Source organism: Sturnus vulgaris, chromosome 6 (assembly GCF_052056855.1).
Source record: "Sturnus vulgaris isolate bStuVul1 chromosome 6, bStuVul1.hap1, whole genome shotgun sequence".
Lineage (NCBI taxonomy): Eukaryota > Metazoa > Chordata > Aves > Passeriformes > Sturnidae > Sturnus > Sturnus vulgaris.
Genome location: NC_142248.1, coordinates 34,043,091 through 34,053,699, shown reverse-complemented (window position 1 = coordinate 34,053,699; position 10,609 = coordinate 34,043,091). Strand labels below are relative to the sequence as shown.

Sequence of the window (10,609 nt, the reverse complement as noted above, 5' to 3'; positions counted from 1 at the left end):
CCCCCCCTCCCAAGATGGCGGGCGCCGCCCTCCCCTCTGCGCGCGCCCGCCGCCCCCCGCCCCAGCGCGCGAGACCCGCCCGCCCGCGGGGCACGGCCGAGCGCTCGCACCGCTGCGGCGGGGGAGGGGAGGGAGCGCGCACACACGTGAGCGCCCAGAGGCTCTCCGGCAGTCGCTGTATCCCGCCGTCCCATTGGCCACCTCGCGAACCTTTCACCTTTTACCCGGCTGCGGCCGCCAATCGCCTGCTTTCTCTCATAGCGTGGGGGACGTGCAGCGTGCGGACTGCGCAGGGAGGAATTCTCGGAGCGGGGTTGCGCCGCGGGCGCTGGGCGGCCCCCGTTGGTACGGGCGGGAGGGGCGGGGGCGGCGCTCCGTTTGCGTAGCGCCAGCCGTAGCGCAGGGGCAAGGGAGGGAGGGGGAGGCCATCCCGGGCCCAGGTGAATGGAGGGACCTGACAGCTGCGGGGACTGAGGCGGCGGCGGCGGGGAAATGGCGGCGGCGGGAGCACAATGAGACGCGGCCTGTAGTAGGGGCAAGCGCCGGGCTGGGTCCGGTCCGAGCAGGTAGGAGACGGCGCGCCGGGAGCTGCATGGCGGCCGAGCGCGGGTGTGTCGCGCCCGCCGGCCGCAGCTCCCGCGGCCCCGGCGCCGCCGCCAGCGGGATGGGATGGCGGCAGTCCGTCCCTCCCTCCCGGGGCCCGGGCACTGCTGCCCCGCCTCCGCCCCAGCGGCCGCCCGTGCCGACGCCTGGGTCCCGGGATCGGCCCGGGCAGCTCTCCCGGCGCCGGCGGGGCCCGCACGGCTGGGCCGCGCTGCGGCCGCACTCGGCTTTGTCTGTGAGCGGCACCCCCCGGGCAGCCGCGCCGGAGCCTCCCGGGGGCTCTGGGGCCCTCCCGCCGTGTCCGGGGAAAGCACTGGCGGGTAGTAAAGGAGTTTAAACTCGGCAGTGCTGATGTTGAAGGCGATATAAGAGTGTCTTGGCTCTCTTCTTTGCTTCCTTTTCATCCTTTTGCAGGGTAAATGAAGGCAGCGTGATTATGGCAGACTGTGTGCTGTGTGAATATCCGTTGAAAAGTGAAAGGTTAAAGAGACATATATTTTTGCACAGGACTTTGTTGGTTTCTATGTTAGGTAATATATAAATAGCCCGCATGAGTAGAAAATGGGGGGGTGATACTGGTATCTGACCAAAAAATCCTAAAAGGTATTTTCTGTGTGCATTATGCTCAAGCAGAAATTAGTGTTTAATAAAAGTAACTCTCAAAGTGAATAGGAAATCTCAGCTATCTGCTAACATTCCGGAGGATGTTTGACACCTCAGATCATCTTTGAGTATTTTTGATGTTGCTCTGTTGAAATGCTGACTGCACGCATATGTTTTGTAGGTGGGGGTAGTGCTTGTTTTAGCAAGTTCATACAGATACAAACTCATTTCATAACTGTTCTCCTAAACTCCTCTCTTAAGAGAGTCTTTCTTATTGTCTATCTCCACATTGTGGTCTGTGAGGTTTGAAGATGCTACTAGCAGTTTTCAGCTGGAAGGTGCTTTTTTTACATGTTTAATAATTGGATTGTTACTTTATTAATTGGTAGGGTTAAGAAATATATATTTAGAAGTGTAGACCCTGAATTAGCTACTGCTGTTCTTCAAAGCATCCTGATTATACAGTTCTGTGAAAGTGGCAGGTCAGTACTTGGCGGCCAGAAATTGATTAATACAAGAATTGATGATTAACTGAGATGGCAGTGACATCAATATGTCATTGTATAAACTTGTTCTCAGTCCGTATGTTTAATATTAAATGCAATTTAGGTATTTTCTCTTTATTTCTCTTCTGCTTTAGGAAGGCTAAGAGAAGCATAGATTGAATGGGACCTTTTACATGAGGAAGAACATACCAGTGAAGGGATACCAAACATCACAAAGAGAGTTATGAAAAAAATAGAAGAGGAAAGTGTTGTTGGTTGTCTGCTTATTTCTCCTGTTTTGAAGGATTTCTGTATCCTACAGGCTGAACACAAATGTGATACTCCTTTGTACTGTGTTTAACTGAAAGACATGGTGCATCAGTCTATTGGGTATACCAGAAATTTACAAGGCAGTTGAAACAATTGATTTGTAGGGAAATTCATGCAAGGCTATAAAATCAAGAGGATCTTTTCAGTCTTGGCAAACACCAAGGTGGCTGGTCCGTGGAAGCTGCTTCTGCCTGCCGTGCAATTATACAGCTCCATACATGTCCTCCACTGGTTACTGGTAGGGGGAAGCCAACCAAGCTGTTTTGTCTGTTACATTACACTAATGTTTTTTCTAGAAGTTAGAATTTTTTTTCTTTCTTTTTTTTTATAACCTTGATCATTTCTAGCATACAAATGGAAAAAACCTAAAACCTGCAGTTCAAAAGCAAGTGTATTTTCATGGGGGTTTGTTATGTTGTCTGTAGATATTTCTCCTTTCCCACCTTAAAAACGTAAAGTAAAGTACTTGGCCACTTTTTCACAGTGTATGGATTTGCCTCGGCACAGGTGCTCAGAGTCTGAGTATCACAGTTTGACCCGTGTTGGCTTTCGGTATGAACTGACCAAATGTGCATTGATCTGTACTGAATGCAAATTATTGGCAAAACAAAATGAAAACACATGCATTCTTAAAAGAAGGAAGAGTTTTTTAGGAAAAATGGATAAAACAGCTGAAATAGTTTGATTTCTCTTTAGATAAGCTGTAGAATATAAGTGAGAGCAAGAGTTCAGGAAGATTTTGAAAAGGATTTTAGGGCTTTAGGGAGTTATGAGCATTATAGTAAGTGCTAAGTCTACAGACAGATTTTTTATTTTGGGGCCTGGGTTAATCTATTGATATCGAATTGAGTTTTGCCTTCTTTGCATATATATTTGTATCTCTGTAGCCTATTATTGCATTTATAGCTAGCATTTTACCTTCTCCATTAGACAGAAAGACACAAGAAGTTCCTCAGTGGCTCCAAGCCCTAGGGGTTCAAGTTTAGGTTCTCTGGGAACTGTGGTCAGAATGACTTGTCGAAACACATTTTCATGAACAAAGTCTACTTGTTATCCTGGGGGAGAGTTTCAGAAAGGGGTAGAACCAGGGAGGAATTGACTCATCACTTGTGTCTCTAATTGGAAATTCTTGTCAGTTATGCTAATTTGCTAAACTTATAAAAATTGTATCCCCCTTGTGTTACATGTGCATCTTCAGCGCTTTTCATCCAGCATGGTGTTTCCCATAAGGATCCTTGTGAAGGTAACCCCTTTTTATCACCTAACAGTGTCTGGCTCATGATTTTAGGGCCAGTGAAAAGGCATCACTATCGGGCAGCAGGTAGAACTTCAGAACATTCTGAGATGAGTTGTTCTGTTGTTCCATAATACTCTCTGAATATGCTAATAATAATTCTCTCTCTTTTTCCCTCTCATGTAGTTAGTACAAACAAGGGACTGTACTGAGTGTGCTAGGTTCTTGGCAGAGCAGTAAGGTGGCTCCTGTGTCCTGGTGCCTGACTGTGTAACCAACCACTCGCCATCTGTATCCCATCACCTTGATGTGTTCAAGTAATTTCTTCAGACGGATAGCAGAAGTTTGGTTTTATTTATATATATTTTAGGAAGTGCTACTTTTAAAGAAAGTAAAAATACAATTACACGGTTGTGTAAAACAGGAACTTCTATAAAATGTATGCAGTGTGCTTTTGGAATGCTATATCCTGAAGGTTAAGAATAGTTGGAGTAGATCAGAAGGCGTGATTTTGCTTTATACCTTCCTGACATTTTTTCTCATCCACTAGCCTTTTGTGAGTATCCATATGTATTGCGATAAACCAGAAGAGAAGAAAGTTGATATATAGTAAAAACTAAAAGTTAATTTTTAGCTGAAGTTACAGTGTTTGATACTTGGAGTTTTGGTGTTTAAATTGTGTTGATTGGGGGTATGGTGTCTTTAGGACTGTTATTAAAGTAAACATTCTAGAAGACTTAATCTAGAGAGCAAAGCAGTGCCCACTTTAATGTATGCCGTGTTATTATATTAGGTAAACTCTTGGTTTTGGTAGTTCTTGCATGCTTATCTAGTAACATGATAATTTTTTAAGTTTGCAAGCTGAGCAGTATATTTGGAATTCTCTTGTTTCTGCTCTATATTGCAGATTGCATTAGTTAAATCAGTTTTCTGTTATATTTGTCACCTTCAAAATCGTACAGTCAAGAAGCAGAGAATTGAAACTTGTGTCAAGGAATTTGTGTTGTTGCACAGGTGTTGAAGGCCTGCAGGTGTTGAAAGGCTGTTCTCTGATGGGAGAGAAGAAAGAGCAATATTTTCCACTTTCTCCTGTCCTGGATCCAAGAGACTTCAGTACTGCTTGTTGTGGCCCTTCCTTTAAGTGCAATACACTTGTCAGTCTGTGATCTGTGTTTTGGTTGGCACGGGTGTTACTACTGAGTTCTTTCTTACCAAGACGAAAAATCAAAACTGTTCTCTCTTGATCTTTGCTGATGGTAGCAGGAAATCCTGGTTTACTGTGCTGTCTTCCCTTTATGTCAGTTACTCAGTACTTCTGTAATGTAAGCTGGCATGATCAGTTTCTGCCCATGTCTTAAATATTCTGTTATTCTTCATAAAGGATTCATTTCTTTGGGTTCGTTGAATGACCGTGAGAGATCTGAGAAAGCAGCAGGGTGGCTACTAACTTGAAGGATTGGTTGCTGGAAACAGAGGTGCTCAGTTTGGGACTGTTTTAGCTGGCCTTGGGATTTTTGTTTGGTTTAAATATCAGTATCCTTGTGTTTTTTCCTTTGTGCAAATGCACATACAAGCATTAAGAAAACCTCAACCCCAAATGCCTGTTTGAACCAACCCCTTATTTTAGTTATTAAAGCCTGATTTCCAGTGCCTGTCTCTTGGATTCTAATTCTTGATAACTTGTCAAGCCTTCTCCTTAGCTGGGATGCTAGTAAGTAGCTGGGTAGCAGTAAAGAAGTTGGTCTTAAATGTAAGAATTGAGGATTTTTTTAATAAATATTTTATTTTTGAAAGCTGAATTGGAGTTTTAGACCTGCCCACTTACTGATTGCATAAATCTCCCTTCCTTAGGAAGTGAGGTAAATACATTTTGCTTTTCAAAGTTAATTTGTTTAACTCCATTGAGGTGATTTGGCTGTGCAAGCATGTCTGGGCTGGCTACCTTTGCAATTCATGTTTCTCTTCTGTTTGCAAAGTCTGCTTTGTTTCTGATCTAGATCAAGCTTCTTACGGCTGTCTTTGAACTGTTACTGGCCTTTTATATTTTCACTCTATATATTCTTGTTCAAGCAGAAGTGAATGAAAAAGACTTAGCTATCTAAAGGTGAAGTTGCCTTGTAGTTTGTAGTAAAAACTTTTAGAAGTGATCTGAATTCTAGACAGCATTCAAACCATAGAAGACCTAACTCCTCTCACTTAATTTTGGCAAGTTAATTCAGGTGTTTTTGTTTTCACCTCCTCTTTTGAATTTAACTTTCAAGTGCATAAATAAAAGACCTTTTCGAGATGTTTATATTCTGTATACATTTAAACATTTAAATGTATTTAATCTGACTTACTGACTGGGGTTTTATGAATTCATAATATTAATTGATACTATTTCTTCTTTATTCAGGATATTAGTGTCTGGGATCAATCTGAAGCAAGACTTAATTCTTCACTGAAGCTGTGTATTTCTGAGCAGGCAAACTTGTGCTTTACTATACCTTCATGGTTAGTGGCTACTAGGGTTTTGTTTTTGGAAGAGGACAAAAAATGTTAGTGCTTACAATACAAGCAAAAGCTCTGGTCAGTACATTTTTTTTATAGTGACCTACAACTTTTGTCATCTTTCAACCAAAGTTAAATGCCCATATTGTCAACTTGCTATATAAAGTTGTTAAAGAAGGGATATGACCTCTGGTACAATTTGTTTTGGGGAATAAAATCAGTGCTCCTCCCTTCCCCCCAGCTACTGAAGATAGTTTTTCATGGTTCTTGGTGTCTGATGTAGTGCTATCTCAATGACTGCCAAGACTGTAGAAACTAAATTACTGTTGGAGATAGATAACGGGTATAAAAAAGTACACTACTTCTTAAAACAGAAAACCCTCTAACAAGCAAACATTTCAATCTGTTTCTGCTGTGTTTTTTGAGTCCCCAAGATGTGTGGTTTTTTGTCATTTGTTCTTCTTTCTGCTTATATTTTCCTGTTTCTGTGAGACAAAATAGGAGGAAAATTGGAATATGAATGTTTTCTACCAGTTTAATGAACAGAGTCAGCATGTATGGCAGAGACTGTAAGGGGGAAGTGACAGAAGCATGTTACTGTGAGCCAAGGGATTGCCTTTGTATCTTTTTCATTATTTCTGCAGTTACTGTCAGCAAGGTTTCATAGACTGCCTTACAATTTTTTACAACTTGTTAAAAAAGCATATGAGGAAAGTTCATTGTTTCTAAAGAATATTGAACTCTAGCAACATTGGCCTCAGGAGTTCACTGACACTAAAGAAAAATAGCAAGCTGTAAGTGACAGGGCAACAAGAAACCATCTGTATGCTTTCGAAGATTATAAATCAAAAAATAAACATATCCAGGTATTGCCAGAAGTGTATACCCAGTATATCCTTATATTCTGAATAGATCAGTTCATTTGTTTGCTGTGTAATCAGTCACAAAGGCTCTGAGTTAATGAAATCTTCCACCACAGGAGTGTGGCTGTACCACCTACTGAGCAATTCGAGAGCAACGAGTTTGAGGCATGATGGGTGATGAAGCTCTGGAGGAGAAAGTGTGTAGGTTTTAGGAAAGTAATGCATTTTTATCTTCAAGTATTTAATTGAAAAAAGGATTGGAAGAATGCCAAAGTCATTTATGACCTGCCTGGGTCTTTGAAAGACATATGATCAACTTCCAGGAGATGAGCAGTTTTCCCTGTTGTAATCCTTGCATAGTTAATGCTTTGCTATGTTTTAAGTTAAGAAGTTAAACCTGCCTTGATTAATAGTAAGCTGTCTGGAAAATGGTCTTCTAATGACTGTGTTGCCTAAACTGAATACAGGCTGAGTTTTTAGTGACAAAATTAATGCTTCGTTAAGACTGTCTACTGGCCAGTTGTTACCTCAGCTGATGAGGGTCTGCAAGGAATTATTGAATGACTTTAGGGCATGTAGTGACTGGCATAATGATGAAGCAGCTGCTGATTTCTGGCAGGCATTTGGAGTAGTATGCCATTAATGTATACGTTGCCAGCTATTAGGAGTTGTTAAAACCTTTTATTGGTTCATCCCATTACTGCAATATGCTGCCTCTAGGTGTTTCCTCTGGCACCATTTAAATAATTTTGGACTACACAGGAAGGAGTTCTGGGTTTGGAGTTTTTACTGATTTTAGTATAACACAGTTCAGCAGCAGTTGGCAATAGAGAAAAGAAGCTGGTGTCTGATTTTAAATCACACGGTCAAAAACCTGTTGAATCCAATTTCCTTTTTTTCTGTAATGAAGGTGTTCAAGTGGCTGTCAAAGGGGATGACAACCTCCTCCTCATGCCAGCTCTAATACTTCTGTGCTCCATATCAGGTGCTTAATTCAGCTTGCTGAGCCAGTAGGAAACTTGCCTAGGTCAAGGAAAAAAAAATCACTTGTTATATTGTCCTGAACTATTTTTCTCCTGGAAAGGCAGACAAGTGTCAAAGCTGTTAGAGAAGGGAAGGAGCATTGACAGTGGGGTTGCTTCATTGACAACTAGTTTTTCATCAGTTTCGATCTATAGTCTCATGAAAACTAACCTCAAATTGCTACTTCTCATCAATAAATTTAAATAAGTGTACCATGTTTTTATCGACTTTGTACTTTCTCACTTACTGTTAATAGCTGTTGTTATAAACAAGTGTGTTATGACAGTAGTTTCATGGGGTCATGTATAAAAATTGGCTGTGGTAAATTCAGGATAAGAACCAAAGTGAGAGGAAAATTATGCTGTGAAAATGAAATAAAATGCAGTTGGATTTACTAACACTTCTTTAGCAAGTACTATTCTGAGATATAAATAACTTTTTAATAAAAGTAACTATAATCAGTGCAGTAATCGAGATGGAACACTTAGACTAGCTATTAGCTTGAAAAATTCACATCTGAAGTTATGCCTAGTTTGAAACGTCTCATTTTTACCTAGTGGTAATTTGTAGTTGTGACTCCATAATTAAGAATCTGTACAAGAAACTGCTTAAAGTTCTAGGACTTATTTTCGTTTTTGCCTGAAACGTAGTGATTATATGTTCCAAGGCACTATACAATTAGATACAAATCAATGATTTAACTTCAAGTTATTAAATTTTATTAAAAATGAATATTTTCCTCTATCCAATTTTCCATTCTTATAAAAGTGGTGGGGTGAGGTTTTTTTGTAATGATATGTTCAAGATCTTGGGTATAATTTGATTAGCTTTAAACACTCTTTAACGCTCAGTGTTTCCATTTTAGTGAGGGAAGGGGAAATCATTTTCCTGATTTAAAAAAAAAAAACCAAAGTCCTAAAGGCAACCGTCATTGTCCCCAAACAAAACCAAACAATTCTCTAGTATGTTTACTGTGAACCTGGTGGAGATTTGTAATCACTCACTTAAAATGAGAGCTTTAGAACTCCACACTATCCAGAGCAGAACTTGCTCTATAATTATGTGGGAAGTTGAGAAGTAACAAGTTGGAGTAGTTGAGAAAGGTAGGTTACCTTTGCAAATCAGGAAACCTTTCTTGTTTGATCTGCTCCCCCCACCCCCAGCTTGAATAAGATGTTTCTCCCCACCCCATAAATTTGCCTTCAGAGTGGAACTAGGGGTGGGCTTAGGCTATACAGATTTTCCAAACCATGGTTTTAATGTTTTTGTTTGTTTGTTTATCTCCATAGGCTAAACTCAAATTTATGGTAAAAATATACTGCAGTTTTTGTTAAAACATGTAATTGAATGGTCATACCACGCAGCTGTGATAAACTTATCATAGATGAGTATATTGGATCTTTAAGCAAGAATGTCCAAAATGTAAACAACGTACTTTTCAATGTTACGAGTAGAGCAGTTGAGTCTGGGCTAAACTCTTGTATCCAGTTGGATTTAAGAGGTAAACAATGTTTACAAATTTCCGTTTCCTTTGGTACTTTAGGAATAGTGTTTGAGTGTATGTGTAATTTTCATATGAAGCAGTAGCCAATGCTTAAGGCAAGGAGTATTTTCAGTATTGAATATGATACTGTCAGAGGGTTAATTGGAAAGACAAAATCAGAAGACTTTGGATTATTTAAAATTTTACATTCTAATTAGGGGATACATGATCACAGAGTGCTACTCAAAACAGTAATTTTTTTTTTCCTGTTAGGCACCTGAGAAGTGTAGGTACCTGTATCTGAGGCTCTCGGTTGGCATGCATTTTAGATGGCATTTCTACCTAGAAAAAAATCCGGGCTTTTTCCCCTCACATCCTGGTATTTGTTGTTAAGCTTCATTGGAGCAAGCATTTCTGAAGTTTTATGGTAAAGTAAATTAACAAGTCTAATTCATCTAAGAAACAATTTATTCTGTGTGATTTTCATTGTGTTATGGTCTGACTCAGATGTGGTTGCTGATTACTTGGAAACAGTTGTGGAGGCAGAGTGTAAGAATGATGCTTTGGGTGAATAACCATGCATACTAAATGTGGTAAGCTGTGATCAGGAAACCTCTTTTATATGGTGTTTTGTCTTGATGCTGAGTGAAAATGAAAGAAAAGTGGTAAAATGAAAATAATCTTTCCTGTACTTTGTTTACATCAGAAATTTATTAGAAAAATTTGACTGTACAACCAGCTACAGATTTTTATAAGCATATTTGAGAAAGCTAAAGTGAAATACTGATCTGTTAAAATGATGGGATGTAAAACCTCTGCATATGCCATGTTCTTAATCCTTCTAAAAGAGGACTAGTAAGGCCTCTCTTCTCAGTAACAGCTTGCTCATAAGGATTTAAGGCACTTTTCCTTTTCAATATACTTGCTTGCTTTAGTTGATTAGTCTCAGTTTCTCTAGCGACTTGTCTGTGCAACAAGGTAAAACTCAATTTTTAACTTAAAGATCACATACCTTTAAAATTTCATTTCAAAACTACTTCTATTGTAAGTCTTAGGGGCCTAGAGGGTTGGGGTTTTTTTTCCTTTTTTTTCCCTTTAGTGGTTTGGTGGCTTTTCATCAGTTTTAGTATGCATTTGAAGTAGCTTGAATTGCAAATTAGGAAATTATGAAAAAGGTAATTTCTTAAAATCATTAGCTAAACAGAAGTTGGAGACCTCGTGTTCAGGGTGGAGAAAGCAGTGCTGAGGAAGAAGAGGGAAATCTCCATTGAAAGTTAGGCATTTAATCTGCTTAAGTCATTCTGGAAGTCATCAATTATCTGCCTCTTTAGGCTTCTTAATGCATCTGTGTATGCCTACTCAAATAATCTGCTCATTAGCTGATGAAAGCAGATGATTAGTCAATGAAATTGAAAGTCAGTTGTATTTAAATATTTATTCTGAATAACTTAAGCTTTTATTTATTATAAATGTAATATGCTTGCATTAATTGAGT

General features: G+C 40.0%; 1 protein-coding gene across 3 annotated transcripts in view; it reads left to right on the top strand.

The window, feature by feature from the left end:
• The first annotated feature begins 279 nt into the window (after window positions 1–279).
• Window positions 280–10,609, top strand: part of DICER1 (dicer 1, ribonuclease III) — a 64,203-nt gene continuing 53,873 nt past the window's right edge. For 2 of the 3 annotated variants that reach the window (XM_014884463.2, XM_014884461.2), the window contains exon 1: window positions 439–566. The gene's annotated coding sequence lies outside the window, so the exon portion shown is untranslated. Of the gene's footprint in view, window positions 346–438; window positions 567–10,609 lie in introns of those variants that run through there. The other variant, XM_088166181.1, reaches the window with a different exon arrangement.